The sequence below is a fragment of the Hemitrygon akajei genome, chromosome 18 (assembly GCF_048418815.1).
Source record: "Hemitrygon akajei chromosome 18, sHemAka1.3, whole genome shotgun sequence".
NCBI classification, from domain to species: domain Eukaryota; kingdom Metazoa; phylum Chordata; class Chondrichthyes; order Myliobatiformes; family Dasyatidae; genus Hemitrygon; species Hemitrygon akajei.
This window is the reverse complement of record NC_133141.1, coordinates 7,564,119-7,585,767: the sequence shown is the minus strand read 5'-3', so window position 1 is coordinate 7,585,767 and position 21,649 is coordinate 7,564,119.

The following is a 21,649-nucleotide window of genomic DNA, read 5'->3' as shown; positions in this document are numbered from 1 at the left end:
TTTATTTTGTATTTATGCAGTTTGCTGTCTTTTGCACTCTGGTTGTAATGTCCATGTTGGTCTGGTCTTTCATTGATTCTGCTACGGTTATTATTCTTTGGATATATTGAGTATGCTCGCAAAATGAATCTCAGGGTTATATATATTTGATAATCAGAATCAGAATCAGGTTTTTTATCTCTGGCATGTGATGTGAAATTTGTTAACTTAGCAGCAGCAGTTCAATGCAATATATAATATAGAAGAAAAAAAAATAAATTACAGTATACATATAATCAATAGATTAAAATCATGCAAAAAAGCAGAAATAATATACATTTGTATATTTAAAAGTGTGGCAGTGTTCATGGGTTCAATGTCCATTTAGGAATCGGACGGCAGAGGGGAAGAAGCTGTTCCTGAATCGCTGAGTGTGGGCCTTTAGTTAATTTAAATGATGGTAACAGTGAGAAAAGGGCATACCCTGGGTGCTGGAGGTCCTTAATAATGGACACTGCCTTTCTGAGACACCGCTCCTTGAAGATGTCCTGGGTACTTTGTAGGCTAGCACCCAAGATGGAGCTGACTAGATTTACGCCCCTCTGCAGCTTCCTGCTTACCATACCAGACAGTGATTCAGTCTGTCAGAATGTTCTCCACAGTACGTGTATAGAGGTTTTTGAGTGTTTCTGTTGAACTTTGAACTTTGAAATGACTGTTCTGCAACAATAATACTTCTGTCCTGATGTGTAACACTAGACCATTACAAGAGAATGAAGCTGATTTGTTCTCCAGCTCAATAATCCTGTTCAACAGCAGACTGAAATAAAATTGGGTAGAAAACATTCAAAGATGTCATCAGGCACTTCATATGCATTTAATTGTTGAAACTGGATTAACAGACAACGTTGAAAGATGCAATAGTAAAGCCATGTGTGTCTCTTGAGATCCTGTTATTGTGTGATCAATAAATTTGAAAGTTTGAATTAGGAGCAGGATTACACCACTCAGCCACTGTTGTCAAAACCACCTTTGCTCACAGACATTATTTAACGTAATAGAATAGCGATTATCTGTTGCATTTAATTCTGTTGATGTCACTGAAGTTATTGTGGTATCATGCATTATTAGCATGTGATTGAGGACAAATTTCTCACCCATCACTTTTATTAAAGCAACCTAAAATAGTGAACAGGTACATGAAGGTGTTATTTATATGAACTTCCTGAAGAAATCTGGTCATTCAAGATTGCTCTGCCATTAAGTAAGATCACGGCTGAATCAATTGAAACCTTTGCTCCACGTTTCTGCCTACCTCCAAATAATCTTTAACCCCTTGCTTTTCAAAGATTGCTCTTCAATATATTCAAAGGCTGTCCTTGGTAGAAGAGAGTTCCAGGCTCATGAACCTCTGGAAGAAAAGATTCACTTCATGTCTGCCTACTTGGGTGATCTCTGAACTTATAGGCAGTGATTCTTTGTCAACGTTTTGGGTCAAAACCCTGCATCAGTACTGACATGGGCCATTAATTCTCTTTGGACCTCTAGTGCATCTAGCTTTTGAACACTTAGAAAATAATCTCTGATTTCTCTGATTTAGGCTTTTAGCTTTATTTCTATACACTGAAGCCAGTTTAGCCACATAGTATTCCATTTCTTAAACTATTACCACCTCTTTGTAATTTATCCTTCCACCCAAATTACTTCCAATGCTACTTGGCCTTGTGCCAGCAGCAAGTTTGGAAATGTGACTTTCTAACTCATTGTTCAGATTATTTATAAATGCCGTAAATAGTTCAAGCCCACTACAGATTGTTCTTGGACAATGCTAGTCACATCCTGCTGTTTAGAGTATCTGACTATTACCTCCAATCTGTGTGTTCTCCAATAATATCAGCTGTTAATTTTCTCTTACAATTGCTCTCGACAGATGTTGGCCATGACACAATGTGCGCTGGCAATGTCGGAACCCAAGTGAGAAGGAAAAACAGACGCCAATGTAAAGATGGTGATGAGAGTTTATTCATAAGAATTCCAACAGGACATCGGCAGCTTGGCCTAGCAACACTGTGAGATGTAGCATTCTCAAAGTTAGGACCCTGCGATTAGCACTAATCAGGGGTCTGCTTAAATAATGCAAGTAACATAGAATCTCTGAACCACTCAAAATAAACTTAACACGCTTAAGCAGAAAGCACCAGGAGACCACATTACTAAGAGTGAATCGCTTGAGAAAAAACACAAGGAACTCTAAATGATTAACAACTGTCTCTAAATAACAATTAACTGATTCAGGTGCTCCAAAAATCTTGGAGCCCAATGGTCTCCAGCTCACCACATAAATCTGAAGAGCTCATTATGGACTATGACAGGAATTGTAGAGGAAGCTTGACCCAAAAGCAGATCAGTGGAGATGTCATCCAGAGACAGAGAAGCAGTTTCAGCGACAGGTTACTATCGATGCAATGCTCCTCAGACAGGATGAAGAGGTCAATACTCCCCAATGCCATTAGGCTTTACAATTCTACCGCCAGGACTTAAGAACTTTTTAAAAGCTATTATTAATGCTTTTTGAGATAGTGATTTAGATGCATATCATATTTTTTTACTGAGTTAAGTATTGTATGTAATTAGTTTTGCTACAACAAGTGTATGGGACATTGGAAAAAAGTTGAATTTCCCCATGGGGATGAATAAAGTATCTATCTATCTATCTATCTATCTATCTATCTATCTATCTATCTATCTATCTATCTATCTATCATGATTTAACAGTAAATGAAACTTCACTAATGAACTGCAAACTAACAAGCCAAAAGAGGCCACAAAACAAGAGAGAACAGATACTTGAGCACGCTGAAGGAACAAGGTAACTGAAGGCTAGGCGCAAGTGTTTGAGGCTGGCTGCTTCAATGGTGAACAAAGACTGTGGCTGAGAGCTGGGTTTAAATAGGTTGCAGGTGATGAGTTGGAAACTAATGGTAGGTGACTCCTGTTTTCTGGGTAGAGACAGGGAGGGGCCTACATGTGCAGGCCTGACAGTCCAACCTGCTATTTCCAGTATTTTCTGTTTTTATTACTGAGAAAATCAATAATTTTCCTTTAGTTCCTAAAATTAATATTTTTGCTGTCTTTTATAAGGAACTTTATCAAATTTCTTCAGAAAGTTCATATAAATAACACCTTCATGTACTGTTCGCTATTTTAGGCTGCTTTAATAAAAGTAATGGGTGAGAAATTTGTCCTCAATCACATGCTAAAAATGCATGATACCATGACATATGCGGATGTACACTACTTTTGACCTTCAGTGACATCAACAGAATTAAATCCAACAGACAATCGGTTCTATATTGCATTAAATGGTGTACGTGAGCAAAGGCGGTTTTGACAGCAGTGAATTCAACTGTAGAGTGATGCTGCTAGAATATTTTCATCTTACACTTTAATAACTTCATTAAACGAGTAGCCATCTATCTATTCACACAGTATTCCTCCAAGAACAGCAGGTTAACAAGCCAACTACTTAGTGTCTTGTGAAGTGTTGAGTGTATCTCATAGATGACGGCTAATTATAAACATCTTGATGAAAATCCATTCTCAGGAGCTGTGTGATGAATCTAAGGCTGAGAAGGTAATTAGTAGGGTCATGGAAAAAGGAAGACATAACCATGAAAATTCATCCATGGGGGAACTGGAAGCAGGGTACTTATGAGAACAACCTATTTGTTGATGTGTTCTTGGAAAGGAAGTTTGTTTTGTCAATATTAAACCTTCCATTGAGAGAAAGCAGTTTATTTTCTATCTTAAATCTGTTTAGTTCCCAGGTATTTTAATTAAAAGACTGTTCTGCTGAATCTACCACCTTTCTTTGATGTCCTAATTCTGAACTCAGTGGTGGAGATTTCCTTAGATGTGAGCCTTGGTTTCTGTACTTCAATGGGTATCTGATGGGATAACAAGCTGTACATTGAGTAATACAGACAAATCAATATCCACGAGGGTTGTGTAGGTCCCCAAATGCACTTCAAACTTAGAGACTTAAAGAATTTGGAACCATCTCCTTCAGCTCTATCACTATATTCACATAGCTGAGCGCAAGGTCTTCAGAGGACATAGGCACTAATTGAGCCTCCACAAATGTTCTGGCCCACTGACATTGTTGAGAGTTGAGCTTGAGAGGGATGGTGTTAACACTGTGGGTATTACTGATGGCTTTTAGTCAGTAGGCTCTATTTGACCGGTCAAGCGTTGGGATGCCTAACACCAGGCAGTCAGAGGACTCATAGATACTGTCTCATCATGGAATGCAGTCTGCAGTTCTGTTATGGCCTCATCAATCACTTAACAACACACAAACTGGAGTGGAAGCAAGTCATCTTTGATCTTGAGGAAACTGATGTTCTTTCTTTCTTTCTTTATTAAGAGATACAGCGCGTAATGAACCCTTCGGACCCTTTGAGTCTCACCGCCCAGCAACTCACCAATTTAACCCTAGCCTAATCACAGGACAATATACAATGATTAACTAACCTACTAACTGGTACATCTTTTGACTGTGGGAAGAAGTGGAAGCACCCAGAGGAAACCCCATACATTCATGAGGAGGATGTACAGATTCTTTACAGATGACGTCAGAATTGAACTCCAAACTCTGATGTCCTGAGCTGTAATAACGTCACGCTAACTGCTGTGTTACCATGGCACTGGGGATGGCTACTGGGATAGTTTCTTTAGTTTTCCTACTAATCTCTGCTGATAAATTTCAACCCTTTGCACATGCAGAATTTTGTAAAACTTAGTTTCAGAGATACGGACTGTCATAAGAACAAAGAAAATAGAAGCCAATTAGTCCATTGGTCCCTCGAGCCTGTCCCACTATTCGATGTAATCATGGCTGACCTATGCTGGCCTCAGCTCCACTTCTGTACAAGTTTGCCCTCAATTTCTCGATCGTTCAAATATTTTTTGCTCTCCACCTCAAGTTCATGAGCTCCCAAGGTTATGGATAACCTGATTTCAGAAATATAACTTCATGCAAATTCTCCCAGAAAACTTCAAAGTATTTTTCAAGATGATGATAATAATAATAATATTAATAATGTGTTATGGTATTCATTAATATTCAAAAGTTAGTATTTTTATGAATAGTGACATAATAATTATTCAATTAAATTAAGTAACACTGAGGGCCTCCATTGGTGGGGATCAATCATGGTTGCTATGCCCCAGCTGTCTACGTGATACGCAAGCCAGGACAGTACGATATGGAGAGAAAGTTGTTGCCCATGCAACAGGCTTCCCCTCTCCACACAGCTGATGCATTCAAAGGGACAGCAGAGACCAATACAGTTTGGCTCCAGTGCTGGCGCAGGAGTTGCCAGTCAGCGTTGAACAGAATGTAGGACTGTCTTAGGGACTCCAGCTCCAGATTTTTCCCTTGTGGTTTACTCCCAGAGCCTTCCTCATGAGTGGGTATAGCCAGAAGGCAGGGGAGATTTGAGATCAGAGTTTTCCTGAGCTGCCGACCACAGTGGATGAGCCCCATCTGCCCGAAGTGACTGGTTTTAAGGTACTGGTGACCCCCCTCAGTAGAAACAGCTCCACCAGGCTTAGTAGCTAAGCCACATGTGAAGACCAGGAGTTGGACTTTGTTGTCAGAGGCTATTTGAGATGCATGCTATTGGGAACAATTAATAGGTAGTGGGAACTTATCCCCACTACTTCCCCTGACTATGACAACCTTAAGGAACCAAAATAACACCACATCAAGACTATATATCAAGTCTTTGTAGAGTGATATGATATAGGTAGTTATAGGAAAAGATGTTTCTGGCTTGTGCAGCAATCAGCTCAGGTATGGACCCCTTGCTGTATATCTATTGATATGGCCTTCACCCCGCTCGGGGACAGAGATTTTCAGAGATTCACTGGCCTCTGAGAGAAGTTCTGTATACCTCTGATTGAAAAGAGCAGCTCCTGATTTTGTTGCTGTGTCCCTTTGTTCACAGCTCTGCTCCTAGTGGAAACATCACAAGACCCACCCTTTAAGATCTTATGAATTTGAATAAGATCACCTTCATTCTTCTCAAATCCAAGGAGTACAAATCCAAATGTCTCACCTCTCCTTTCCTGATTTTAGTTATTTAGAGAAGCAGTGCTGAATAGGCCCTCCCCACCCTTAGAGCCACAGTTCTAAAATCTTTTTTACGCTCGGTTTAATATTGCCAACACTGAGTCCCTGAGAAGAGCTGCCAAAGTGACCTGCACCATGGTCATCTCTGAGGCTGAAGTACGCAGGTGTTTCCAACAGGTAGACAGTCGCAAGGCTGCAGGACCGGATGGCGTCCCAGGATGGGTTCTCAGGATTTGCGCGGCACAACTGGCAGGTGTGCTTACAGACATTTTTAATCTCTCCCTCTCCCAGTGTGGAGTGCCCTCCTGCTTCAAAACATCCACCATTGTCCCTGTACCTAAAAAGACCAAGGTAACATGTCTGAACAACTGGCATCCTGTCACACTCACCTCAACAATAAGCAAATGCTTTGAGAGGCTGGTCAAGGACTACATCTGCAGCTTGCTGCCACCTATACTGGGCCCACTACAATTCGCCTACCGACACAACTGATTAGCAGATGACACAATAGCCCCAGCTCTACACATTGTCCTTACACATCTGGAGAAGAAGGATGCTTATGTGAGAATGCTGTTCTTGGACTACAGCTCAGCATTCAACACCATAATTCCCTCCAGGCTCGACAAGAAGCTCAGAGACCTCAGCCTTCACCCTGCCTTGTGAAGCTGGATCCTGGACTTCCTGTCAGATTGCTGGTAGGTGGTAAGAGGGTGCTCCTTCACCTCTGTCCATCTGACCTTTAATACAGGAGCCTCTCAGGGCTGTGTACTAAGCCCCCTCCTTTACTCCCTGTATACCCATGATTGCGTCACCACCCGCAGCTCCAACCTGCTAATTAAATTTGCTGACAATACCACACTGATTGGCCTAATTTCAAATAATAATGAGGCAGAGAAAAAGTCATCATCCTGACACAGTGGTGTCAAGAAAACAAACTCTCCCTCAATGTCGCAAAAACAAAGGAGCTGGTTGTGGATTACAGGAGGAATGGAGTTGGGCTAACCCCATTGACATCAATGGATCTGGGGTTGAGAGGGTGAACAGCTTTAAGTTCCTCGGTTTTCACATCACCGAGGACCTCACGTGGTCTGTACACACCAGCTGTGTGGTGAAAAAGGCACAACAGCGTCTCTTTCACATCAGACAGTTGAGGAAATTTGGTATGGGCCCCCAAATCCTAAGGACTTTCTACAGGGGCACAATTGAGAGCATCCTGACTGGCTGCATCACTGCCTGGTATGGGAACTGTACCTCCCTCAATCACAGGACTCTGCAGAGAGTGGTACGGACAGCCCAGCGCATCTGTAGTTGTGAACTTCCCATGATTCAGGACATTTACAAGGACAGGTGTGTAAAAAGGGCCCGTGGGATCATTGGGGACCCGAGTCACCCCAACCACAATCTATTCCAGCTGCTACCATCCGGGAAACGGTACCGCAGCATAAAAGCCAGAACCAACAGGTTCCAGGACAGCTTCTCCCACCAGGCCATCAGACTGATTAATTCATGCTGATACAATTGTATTTCTATGTTATATTGACTATCCTGTTGTACATAATATTTATTATAAATTGCACATTGCACATTTAGACAGAGGTGTAACAAAGATTTTAACTCCTCATGTATATGAAAGAAGTAAGTAATAAAGCCTATACAATTTAGTATCCAACACCCCCCGGCAACTCCGATTTAGTCCTAGCCTAATCTCAGGACAATTTACAATGACCAATTAACCTACCAACTGGAATGTCTTTGGACTGTGGGAGAAAACTGGAGCACCTGAAGCCAAGCCACAGGGAAGATGTACAAACTCCTTACAGATGATGCTGGAATTGAACACTGAACTTCACCACCCCGAGCTGTAATAGCGTCGTATGAACCAGACACTATGCCCAGGGTAAACCTCCACTTCCAGGAATTAATCTGGTGAATATCCCTTGTACTTTCTCCAGCGTTACTAGATACTTTCCTACATAAGGGACCAAATCTGTACAGGTGTTCCCCCCCCCCTTTAAAAAGGTAGAGCGTTCTTATGAAACCTTTCTTAATCCAAAATGGTGTAAAGCGAAGAACCATTAATTAATATGGGAAAATTTTCATAAAAGCGAAAATCCTCTTTGTAATGCGAAAACAGGTTACTAATGTAGGTCTTTTGTAAAAGCGAAGTGGCATAAAGTGAACATTTGTACAGCGGGGAACACCTGTATACAGTATTCCAGGTGTGGCCTCGCCAACATACTGCACAGCTCTCACAAAAACCCACTGTTCTTAAACTGCAACTCCTTCGCACGTACAAATCGATCCTGTCCAGCGGTGACTCAGAAGATGATCTTCCTGTTTCAGATATTAGTGTGGTCGGCCTCCTCTGAACTGCTTCCAGATCATTTACTTCCGTTGAGAACCTAGATTGACTTCACTAACTTACTGCCTGTTATGCCACTGGCATTCAGGGAAGCAACGAGGGTTCTCCATCTCTGGCAGTGTTCAGGGCTTCCTTCGTCATGCCAGTAGCTTCTTCTTGGTTTTCACTAGACTGGACTGCCAACACAGATGCCTTGTGCAGGAAGGCACAGAGTCGACTGTACTTCCTAAGAAGGTTGGCGTCATTCAATGTCTGTAGTGAGATGCTGAAGATGTTCTATAGGTCAGTTGTGGAGAGCGCCCTCTTCTTTGTGGTGGCGTGTTGGGGAGGAAGCATTAAGAAGAGGGACGCCTCACGTCTTAATAAGCTGGTAAGGAAGGCGGGCTCTGTCGTGGGCAAAGTACTGGAGAGTTTAACATCGGTAGCTGAGCGAAGGGCGCTGAGTAGGCTACGGTCAATTATGGATAACTCTGAACATCCTCTACATAGCACCATCCAGAGACAGAGAAGCAGTTTCAGCGACAGGTTACTGTCGATGCAATGCTCCTCAGACAGGATGAAGAGGTCAATACTCCCCAATGCCATTAGGCTTTACAATTCTACTGCCAGGACTTAAGAACTTTTTAAAAGCTATTATTAATGCTTTTTGAGATAGTGATTTAGATGCATATCATATTTTTTACTGAGTTAAGTATTGTATGTAATTAGTTTTGCTACAATAAGTGTATGGGACATTGGAAAAAAGTTGAATTTCCCCATGGGGATGAATAAAGTATCTATCTATCTATCTATCTACTACCGTCCATCATGCAGGTCCCAGTTGGAGACTCTGGAATACCGTCACAGTCAGATGTAGGATTCTTCATTGCTATTTCTGTAACTGTCCTGTTTACCAGTCAAGCTTCTTAGCCCTGAGTTCAATCCCCAAACCTGGAAGACCAGTGGACCACTCTTAGTCTGGCCTCTACCCTTTGACCTGTTTGGCAAGGGTGACCCTACCAAGAGTCAAAGTATAAAGCCCTGGCTCCAGCCAGCACAGCTCTCTGGGTCATTGTGGCATGCAAGCCTCCAAACAATGACAAGGTTGCGGTCCTCTTCGAGGAGAGTGACCGTTCACTACATTATCTACTTGTAACTCTCGCTTCGGCTAGCAGATAAGAGCCAGGTTGAGAAGATGTAATGAATGTAACATTGTCTCAAGTGGGAAGAGAATGAGGAAAGGAGAATGTGTTACCTGGTTACTCTCTGCCCCCCTGCCCCTCTGCTCTCAGCTCCAGGGTATGCCAGACCCTCATCCCCTAACGCATTCTTTGTCTTGTTACAGAAATTGTGTTGAGGCTTGGAAACCTGAAAAGCATTTAAACTGAAACTCAGTGCTACCCTCTCTCTCCTCTTTGTCAGGAAGAAAACAAAATACGCATGAGGTAGACTCTGTCAGAATCTTACATTGCGACATCAATCATTCAATTTGTAGTTGCTTTGGAAGTTTACTTCTTAACCAATTATTATACACAAGGAGGCCATACAGCCCATTGGGCCCATGCCAGCACTCAGCAAGGCAATCCCATCTGTCCCCTTTCTCCCCTTAACTCCTCTTTCTTACTTGGCCATTTGTCTACCCTCGGTGTGAGGTATGGCAGTTAATTAACTAGCACGTCTTTAGGAAATTGGAGCACACAGAGAAAACCCGTATGGCCACACAAACCTTACAGTCGATCCCTGGCCCAGGAACTGTGAGACAGCAGCTGGAGGTGTGTGCTGCTCCATCACAGGGATTTGCTGAAGTGGTGAGGCTGTTTTTTTATGTGGCCTTAACCAAGGTTTAATAGGTTGTTTGAGGCAGTAAATCTCTTGAGACCTTTCAGAACCCACAGAAATGGGATGGGTGCAATTATCCTCAATCCCAAGGCTCTTTCCAAAGAAAAGAATAGCTTGGAAGGAATTCTTTAGCATTGAGAATAATTTACTGAAAGGTTAGAATCACTAGAGGACCTTACTGTGGCAGATTTTCTAAAATTAGAGTCATAGAGATCTGAGATTGGAACAGGCCCCACAGTCACACCATCCTACAGTAACTGTCCACACGTTCCCATCAATTTCTCCCAAATTCTACCACCTACTATACTCAGGCCAACGTGCAATAGACAATAAACTGCATGCGCTTGGCTTGTGGGAGGAAACTGGAGCACCCAGAGGAAACCTATGCCAGGGAAACGGTGCCGATTCCTCACAGACAGCACCAGCGATCAGGATGAACCCTGGCTGTGAGCTTTGCGAGACAGAAGCTTTATCAGCTGCTCCACTGTGCTAATAATACAGGCAAGAGTAAGACTACAATGGCTCCACAAGTGCATTCACAACTTGCCAAAGAAGTGGTGGTTAATGTTGCAAGGCAGCACCCATAAACAATTTACCTGACAAGACTTTAAAGTGACAGACTATTGCACCAACTCTTCTGATCTATGGAGCACAGCATGAACACACAGAGAAATACACAGACATACCTGTGATGAATGTTCAAGCTTAAAGATATAATGAAATGATGATATTCCTTCTCTGCAAACAAACTCTGAACTCTTTGAGTTATTTGAATGAGGGGAGAAGTGTGGGTGGGGGGGGGGGGAGAGAAGGAGCAGAAAGAGTGAGAAAAAAGTGAGACTGGGGAAAAACGGAGGAGGGTTGGAGGAGAGGAGTGTGAGGACAGGGAAAGAAACAGGAGAGGAGACAGGATGGAATGGAAAGAGTGATGAAAGGGAAGGGAAGCAAATATCAGGACTATTTGTGGTGGAGAGGGGAGGGGGCAGGTAATAGAAAAGGAGAGGAAATGGCAGGAGTGGGTGGTCTTAAAGAGGGGAGACGTGAGAAGAGGAAACCTAATTCACTTCACGTTGTGTCACTGTAAATATTTTACAAGGCAAACAGACTAAAAATAACCACATCCCTAAATCAGATGTTCAACTATTTAAACCTAATCATGGGTGGTTCAGCATCAAGCAAAATTTATTTTAAATGAGTTGCTCAGAAATCACATCTGTGTTCTTGGAATTGAGAGGAAATCCGAAGATGTACCGTAACAAATGCAATGTGATTGAGCGACAGGGATGTAGTCAGGGAAATACAGAGAGCTGGGTTTGTCTTCAAAGGATGAATCTCAGTACCGATGCACTTTCAGTTATGTCAGTTCAGGCAAGGAAATTGGTGCTGCCTTTTCTGACCCTCGGGCTGAGCTGATGGAAGAAAGGAACATAGAAAATAGAATAATGCAGCACAGGAGTAGTCCCTTCAGCCCACAATGTCTGTACTGAGCATAATGCTAAATTAAACTAATCCCTTCTGCCTGCACATTATCCATAATCCTCCATTCACTGTATAGAAGCCTCTAGCACACTACAATTGCAAAGAGCAGGGAGTGGTTCTCTCAGCAAAGGCAATGAGCCAAAGGTCAGCACTGACTGGGTGAGACATGACTTTCAAGTCCTGCTCCAGATATGACAGGAAAAGGTTGAAGCCAACACCAACGGCCCAACTAACAGCACGGGAGTGCTGCATGTTCCATGGTACAATATACTGTCTCAGGTGGATGAAACCTTCTTACATCAAACACCAGAGGGCATATGTACAAAATTAAGGGAGGGAAGTTTAGGGGAGACATCAGGGGTAAGTTTTTTTTACACAGAGGGTTGTGAGAGTCTGGAATGACTTGCCAGGGATGATGGTGGAGGCTAAAACATTAGGGGTATTTAAGAGCCTCTCGGACAGGCACATGGATGAAAGAAAAATGGAGGGTTATGGGGTTAGTGTGGGTTTAGTACTTTTTTTTAAGGATTATATGTGTCAGCACAACATGGAGGGCTGAATACTGTGCTGTAGTGTTCTATGGTTCTAAAGCACCATAAGATATAGGAGCAAGATTAGCCATTCAGTCCATCGAATCTGCTCTCCCCATTTCATCATAGCTGATCTATTTCTTTCTCAGCCCCAGTCTCCCCATAACCCTTCACACCTCAACTAATCAAGAATCTACCAACCTCCGCCTTAAATGCACCCAATGACTTGGCCTCCACAGCCACCTGTGGTAATGAATTCCACAGATTTACTACCCTGGTTAAAGAAATCCTTCCTCATCTCTGTTCTAAATGGATGTCTGTCTATTCTGAGGCTATGCCCTTTGCTCCTAGACTCCCACACTACAGGAAACATCCTCTCCATGTTCATTCTATCTAGGCCTTTCAACATTCAATAGGTTTCAATGAGATTCCCCCCTTCATTCTCCCACATTACAACGAGTTCAGGCCCAGAGGCATCAAACGCTCCTCACATGTTAACCCTTTCATTCCTGCAATCATTCTCCTGAACCCTCTCCAATGTCAGCACATCCTTTCTTAAATAAAGGCCTAAACCTGCTCACAATGCTCCAAGTGAGGCCTCACAGTGCCTGATAAAGTCCCAACATTACATCCTTGCTTTTCTATTCTCGCCCTCTTAAAATGAATGATAACTTTGAAATGAATGAATTACAGAGAAGAAACTAGGGAGACAACTGTGGACTTTAAAAAAAATAATTATTATCTTATTAACAGCTTAGCTGATGATTTGTTTGTGAGCTGGATGTCACACTTCCTCTATTAACATCAGTAACTCCACCAAGGAGAGTTGTTGTTGTTGTTGAGTGCTGTCGAGTCATCGTCGACTCATGGTGACCCTATGTAGAGTGTAGTTGTCCATAAGGTTTTCATGATTGAAGTAGATTGATGGGCCTTTCTTCTGCACAGATACTGGTGCTGCCCAGGTTGGGACCCAGCCAGATTCGAACTCAGGACCATCTGCCTCGGGCCCATGCTGATGCCACGACACCACTGTCCGACAAGAAGAGTTACTTGCTAATAAAGCCTTCTGAATTATCAAAGGTAGTATCTAAGTGAAAATTTGTTCATAAAATCAAAATATTTAATATACTAATATCAGTTCAATTATTTAGTCAAAGCAAATTTCTTGGTTTAAGTTGAAGTTTTAATAGCATACATAAAGCTTTCACTTCATGCTTCCCTGATCTTTGAAAACTTGGGCTGCATCAAGATAATTTCACCCCAGATTAGTAAATATTCCTCACAACTTCATGTCTGCACTCCCGGCATGAGTAATTTGTCAATACTCCTGATGTAGAGTCTAAAGGTCAAGTAACTCAAAGGGAAAGGTTGTCTCCTTGCTGAATGCTAGATTTTGAAACCTCCTTTTGCTCAGTCCAAGAGACTACGGGAAATTGCATCTTAAGTTTTCAAAGCAAGATTTGCATCAATGTTGGCCGACTGTTTCTCAACCCAGAATGTTGACAATTCTGCTCCTCCTCACGGATGTTGCTCGCCATGTTGAGTTCCTTCAGAAGACTGTTTTTTGACCAGCTGTTCCCTTCCTATCCTGAGTTTTCTGGAGCCAATCTGAGCTTACAGCAAAGTGCCTTCATTTGTTGACGGATAAAAAAGTAAACCAAAATGGATTTTGTGGAAAAGATTCCCAGGTAACTGCATCTGCTGGAAAAAGCTTGATATTTAAAATGTCAATTTTCAGAAGCAAGCTTAGAGAATCCTGCAGTAAACATGAATATCAACCTGATACAGCTGGAACACAAAACTACCTCCTCACTCACCAGTTGATGTATCTCTACAAGCAAACTGACCCCAACACCAATGGAACAGTTCTAAGGTCTGCAGCGCTGTCAAATGCAGCCACGTAAACCAATGGAGGGTAGTATAGTTAACAGGAGCAGTTTTGGGCTCCATATCTAAGAAAGGATGGGTTGATATTGTAGAGGAATCAGAGGAGGTTCATGAGAATGATTCTTGGAATGAAAGCGTTATTATATGAGGAGTGCTTAATGGCTCTGGGCCTGTATTCTTTGGAATTTAGAAGAATGAGGGGGGGGTCTCTTTGAAACCTATCAAATGATAGAGTGGATGTGGAGAGGGTGTTTCCTATAGTGGGGGAGTCTGAGACCCGAGAACACAGCCTCAGAACAGTGGGATGTCCATTTAGAACGGAGATGAAGAGGAATTTCTTTAGCCAGAGAGTGGTGAATCTGTGGAATTTGTTGTCACAGTCGGCTGTGGAGGCCAGGTCGCTGAGTGTATTTAAGGCGGAGGCTGATAGGATCTTGATTAGACAGGCCGTGAAAGGTTATGGAGAGAAGGCAGGAGAATTTGGTTGAGAAGGAAAGTGGAGCAGCCACAATGAAATGGCGGAGCAAACTCAATGAGCTGACTGGCCTAATTCTGTTCCTATATTTTATGGTCTTATGGGGGAGGATTAAAAGGACCAACTAGAAGGTGATAGGTGAAGCCAGGTGAATGGGAATGTTAAAGGGCTGAAGAAGGAATTTGATGGGAGAGGAGAGTGAACCTTGGGACTTTTTTTCACTGGGGTTTGTTAAGACTAGAACTAGAGGTCATGGGTTAAGGGTGAAAGGTGAAATGTTTAAGGGGAACATGAGAGGGAACTTCTTCACTCAGAAGGTGGTGAGAGTGTGGAACAAGCTGCCAGTGCAAGTGGTGGATTTGGGTTTGATTTCAACACTTAAGAGAAATTTCAAGAGGTACTTGGTTGGGAGGGGTACAGAGGACTATGGTCTTTGTGCAGGTTGATGGGACTAGGCAGATTAATACAGTAGTTCAGCATGGACTAGTTGGGCCTAAGCTCCTGCTTCTGTGCTGCAGTGTTCTATGACTGTTTGACTGATAGTTGCAACACCCATCTATAAGATACAACAGGTCAGACTCAGGCATCCATTGACATTAGGAGGTTCTGTACAAGGTGAATCAGCAGGAACCAAGTGCAGACAAACCCAGGAGGATGTGACAGCTCTCCAGAGATTCTGCTCTGGAGATCCTAGTCATAGACTGCTATGGGACTACCTGCACATGAAGTTGCCTGGAGCAACCTCAGGCCTGTCTTCAACTCTGTGTGAGGTATTGACTGCCAGGTTTAGGCTTGTGCATAACTGCTATCTTGGAGATAGAAATGAATCCACAGTCTGGGTCACAAAAGAAAGTTCAAAGTAAATTTATTATCAAAGTACATATACATCATGCTATACAACCCTGAGATTCATTTTCTTACAGACATACTCAATAAATCCATAATAGAATAATAACCATAACAGAATCAATGAAAGACCACACCAACTTGGATTGTCAGCCATTGTGTAAAAGACAACAAACTGTGCAAATATACAAAGAAAGAAATAATAGGAATAAATAACTATCAGGAACATAAGATGCTTGGAAGTGAGTCCATAGGCTGTGGGGATATTTCAGTGATGGGACAACTGAATTGAGTGGTTATCCCCTCTGGTTCAAGAGGCTGATGGTAGAGGGATAATAACTGTTCCTGAACCTGGTGGTGTGAGTCCTGAGGCTCCTGCACTACCTTTCTGATAGCAATAGCGAGAAGAGAGCATGGCCTGGGTGGTGGGGGTCCTTGATGATGGATGCTGTTTTCTTGCAACAGCTCTCTATGTAGATGTGCTCAGTGGTGGGGAGGGCTTTACCCGTGATGGACTGGCCTGTATCCACTACTTTTTGTAAGATTTTCTATTCAAGTGTATTGGTGTTTCCATACCAGACTGTGATGCAGCCAGTCAATATAGATAGATAGATAGATAGATAGATACTTTATTCATCCCCATGGGGAAATTCAACATTTTTTTCCAATGTCCCATACACTTGTTGTAGCAAAAACTCATTACATACAATACTTAACTCAGTAATAATATGATATGCATCTAAATCACTAACTCAAAAAGCATTAATAATAGCTTTAAAAAAAAAGTTCTTAAGTCCTGGCAGTTGAATTGTAAAGCCTAATGGCATTGGGGAGTATTGACCTCTTCATCCTGTCTGAGGAGCATTGCATCGACAGTAACCTGTCGCTGAAACTGCTTCTCTGTCTCTGGATGGTGCTATGTAGAGGATGTTCAGGGTTTTCCATAATTGACCGTAGCCTACTCAGCGCCCTTCGCTCAGCTACCGATGTTAAACTCTCCAGTACTTTGCCCACGACAGAGCCCGCCTTCCTTATCAGCTTATTAAGACGTGAGGCGTCCTTCTTCTTAATGCTTCCTCCCCAACACGCCACCACAAAGAAGAGGGCGCTCTCAACAACTGACCTATAGAACATCTTCAGCATCTCACTGCAGACATTGAATATACTCTCCACCACGCATCTATAGAAGTTTGCCAAAGATTTAGATTTCAAACCCGATTATGATAGTCGAGAAAAGCTTAAGAATGTTTAAAAAGGTGCAGTAACAAAACAGATGAGAACCTTGAGGACAACCCATATTCAATGGTCTATCATCTCCTTGCCCTGTAACCTTCAATGCTGAAAAGAGCACAAATCAGAAATATGTGGGAACAGCATCACATGGCATTGGCTTCTTCATCTGTTTTGTGGGTTTGGAGTTTCACTGATTAAACAAAGAAGAACTGTACACAAAAATGTAATTTGAGATGCAGGCAGGTCCTAATTTAGCAAATTGCAGTTTAACTTGTTTGTGTGCCCCTTCTGCGGAGAGCAAAATATCGTCATCGACGGGAACTTTCTGTGTTCTATTATATTTGAAAGTGATTTCTTTTCTGAAAATAAGCTGCAATTAAGCAGCATATCTTACAATCTGAAGAGTTTCTAAACAATTTACTTACTTACCTACTGCCTGTTACATCGCTGACGCTTAGGGCTGCCATGAAGGTCCTCCATCTCTGTCTGTCCTTGAGCACTCAGATGTAGAAGGAATCTTCATTACTGTTTCCATAACATTGTTAGCCCTCAGACTTGGAGGACCAGTGGACCACTCTTTGTCTGGCCTCTATTTTTTGACCTCTTTGGCATGGATGGCCCTAACAAGAGCCAAAGCACAAAGCTCTGACTCCAGTCAACTTGGCTCTCCAGGTCATTGAGGTACACAAGCCTCCAAGCCCCTGAATTACTTCTGCGAGCAAAAAAGAGCATAAAGAGACAGGAAAAGAAAGCATAAAGCGAACATGACCAAAGGAAGGGAGAGTTATCAAGAGAATAAATAGAAAGCATGGAAATTTTAACATTATGGAGCATGGGTGGTACAAGATGTTTAAAAATAAAGTAAGATGAACTGCTATTAAAAATTAAGCTGTACAGCAATGTGCACAGTGTCCTTTATAGAAGAGAGAAACTGGAAATAATAATGCATTATTTGGAGCCAAATATAGTAGAAATTGCTGAAACATGGCTGCAGAAAAATCAGGAGAATGAATTAAACATCACAGAGTATAAATTTTTCAGAAATGATAAAGAGGACAATTGAGGGGATAGAGTCGCTGTACCCTTTGGAAGCAGCGTTAAAGCCGTAGAAACGAGGGATATGGCTAACAGCCGGACGGATAATGAGTCTATGAGAAGTGAGATAAAAGATAATAAAATGTCAGTCACATATACACCAAACAATACAAAGGAATTGAAGGAAGAAGTATAGAAATGCACAAAAATAGAATAATGATCAGATAGGTTCTCAACTCACTGACCGGAGGAGGTAGGGAATATGAAAAAAGGAATATAGCTTTGATGTGCTCAGAATTTCTTTCCAAACTAGTAAAACGCCTAATAAGGGAGGTTTTGATTCTGTTTGCTAATGGAGCTGGTGACAGAGTAAGTGAAAGGGAGCATCATTCAGAAAATGTGAAGACAAACAATGAAGTGGGAGGGAGAAGGAAGGTAGCAGCTGGAGAGAGAGAGAGAACATCATTGAAAGGGTTGGTATAGAATACATTTGGTAAGAATTGACCTGAAGGAAGGGAGTAATCATGCCACTGGTGGTATATTATTGGCCAGTGTTGGCGCTTGGCCAAGTGGTTAAGGTGTTTGTCTAGTGATCTGAAGGTCACTAGTTCAAGCCTTGGCTGAGGCTGAGTGTGTGTCCTTGAGCAAGGCACTTAACCACACATCGCTCTGTGACGACACCGGTGCCAAGCTGTATGGGTCCTAATGCCCTTCCCTTGGACAACATCGGTGGCGTGGAGAGGGGAGACTTGCAGCTTGGGCAACTGCCGGTTTTTCCATAAAAAAAACCTTGCCCAGGCTTGTGCCCTGGAAACTTTCCAAGGTCCATGGTCAATAATGGTCCATAAACAAATCCATGGTCTATCGAGACTAACGGAGGCCTACACATACATACATACTACTATTGGCCACCAAAATATCAGAAATAGAGGAGCAAATCTGCAGGGGAAATTCAAAACATCATGAAAGGGCTGCAGTGGGGTGAGAATGGAAGTTTTCAATTACCTCTACATGGACTGGAAAACTAAAATCAAAGGGGAAAGAAAAGGAGGAATTTCTGAAACGAGCTTGAGGGGTATAGGAGCAGCACGGTGACACAGTTATTGGAACCACTGCCTATCCTGACTGTGTGGAGATTGCACATTCTCCCAGTGACTGGAAGGATTTCTTCCTGGTACCTTGTTTCCTTTCGGATACCAAAGACCTGCAGACTAAGGGGTTAATTGATCATTGTAAATTCTCACCAGTGTGTAGACTGTACATGCTGAACTATGAAGCAAAAATGGAACTCTACATTCTCCCAATGGAATGTGTGGGTTTCCTTCAAGTATTTTGGTTTCCTCCCAAAGTCCAAAGACATATTGGTTTGTAGGTGAATTGGTCAGTGTAAATTGTCCCGTGATTAGGCTAGGGTTAAATCGGGGACAGCACGGCTCAAAGGGCTGAAAAGACCTATTCTGCACTGTATCTCAAATAAATAAAATAAAATAAAAATAAAATCTGGGGGAACTTGACAGGAATGGGAGAATAAAATAGAGTGAGTGTAGGATTGTAGTGAGTAATAGATACTTGATGTTTGGCACAGATCCGATTGGCCAGATGGCATGTTTCTGCGCTATTTAACTCTATGAGTCAGCTAGAACTTCTTTGATGAACAGGCCATTTTTGGATCTGATTCTGAAGAATAAGAGGGCGTCATGGACCACTGGTCAGTAAATGAACCTTTGCAGAGCTGTGACGATTGGATCATACAGTTTAGATTGGCAGGGAGGAATCCAAAAAAAAAGAACCTTTAACCTGGAGGAGGGCTGACTCCAATGTGATACAAAGCACCTGGTTTGGATAAATGGAACCAAGTTTTCATTGGTAAACCAGTGCTGAAAGACAATGGTAACCTTTAAAGCACAAATGGTTCAGATACAAGCCAGGGATATTCCCACAAGGAATCAAAGATTGCGCAAGACATCACGAGGAAGGAGGGACAAGGGAAGTGCCTGATGCACAACAGATTGGTGTGAACCAGGCTGAATATAGTCAAATTAGAAGGGGAGTGAAAAGGGAAATGAGATCATGATGCAGTTAGTAGTTTCATTGCCAGAGACCAAGGTTCAATCCTGACTTCGGGTACTGTATGTGAAATCTTCCCATTCTCTCTGTGATGGCATGAAATTTGAAGGGGGCTGGGTAAGTACCTGAGTAGAGATAATCTGCAGGATGGTTAGGGTGGAGTTGGAGAGTGGGACAGTATAGTAAGTCTTATATACAGCTGGTGTGGACTCATAAGACCATGAGGGATAGGAGCAGGATTAGGTTAACCAGCCAGTAAAGTTTTTGACTGTTATCCACACATCCCGTCACTTGCTTAATATCTGGAAGCCTATCATTCCAAATTTGAAATGAATTCAACAAATGAGCTTTCACAGCACTCCGGGGTGGAAAATTCCAAATGTTCTCCATCTGAATGAACTAATGTCTTGGCTTCTCAGTCCCAAGCAACCGAGCACTTAATGAGCAACTGAAACAACTCAGCAGGTCACAGTTTAAGTCATGAGTCTTCATTTGGACTGAAAGATAGAGGGGAGATAGCTAGTACAAAGAGCCCTTGTTGCACCCCTCCCTCCCACCTCTTTATCATGGCCATCTCCACTTGATATTTTTCAGTTCAGATAAAAGGTTTCAACCTGAAACATGAACTGTCCATTTCCCTCTACAAATATTGCTTGACTCTCTGAGTTCCTCCAGCCTCCTGTGTTTCCAACCTCGCACTTACTCTCAAAATGTGCCACCTGGCCCTGCACTCCTCAGCCAGGGGAAGCATCGAGTCGAATCTTTTTACACTTTGATTACTCACTGGCTTCCTCACTCAGCTTTCCAAACTCCAGAGAAAACAATCCCAGTCTACTCGATCTTTCCTTAAATGGCAAACTTGTCATCCTTGGAATTAGTCCAATCATTTTGATAATGAATTAGTCTAATAAATTGCGACAAGTAGGAAAAAAAGATCAAAACTGAACACTATATTCCAGATGTGGTCTGATCAAGACAGTATAAGACATTTTTAGTCATAAGACCATAAGACATAGGAGCAGAATTGGGCCATTTGCTCCACCATTTTAGCATGACTGGTTTATTATCCCCGTCAACCTCATTCTCCTGCGTTCCCCCCGTAACCTTTGACACCATTATAATCAAACTCTAATTTAACCTCTACAGCTGTCTTCACTGGCTAAAGAAACTTCTCCTTCTCTCTGTTAGGATGTCTTTATGTTCTGAGCCTGTGCCCTCTGGTCCTAGATTTCCTCACTTCAGTAAACAAGTATGACAGAGACATTTAAGAGGTTCTTAGATGGACATTGTATTGACAGAAGGAATCGTTTAATTGTTTAAGTGTTTAATTACATTGCCACAACATCAGGGTACTTCTGACAGAACGGCACCCTTTCACTCTTGCCCAGAATTTTGGTCCGGAAGCATGGTCAAACCCCTCAAAGCAAATTCAGAGATGAGGGGTGGAGCTGATATGTTTTTGGTGGATATTCTAAGAGGTCCTCTGTCATTTTGAGAATGCGTGTTTGTTCACTAGGGTTCTGCATTTCGATTCTTCACCCTGTAGTGTAATTAACTGAAAATAATTTTGAGGGGGTGTGAATAAAAGCAAGGGCGAGCCACCCACTGTTTAAGCTAGCTGTTCTGTGCAGAAGTCACTATATTAAAACATTGCATCACAGAACTGTCTGCAGCCAGGAGTTTATAGCTCAAAGCTGCCATGCTGAGCATATTGGCAAACTGTGAGAATAAATGGTAAGTTTCACACCCAACTGTTCTGCTGGTGTCCGTTAAAATCAACGAGTATCAAACCTTACACTTGA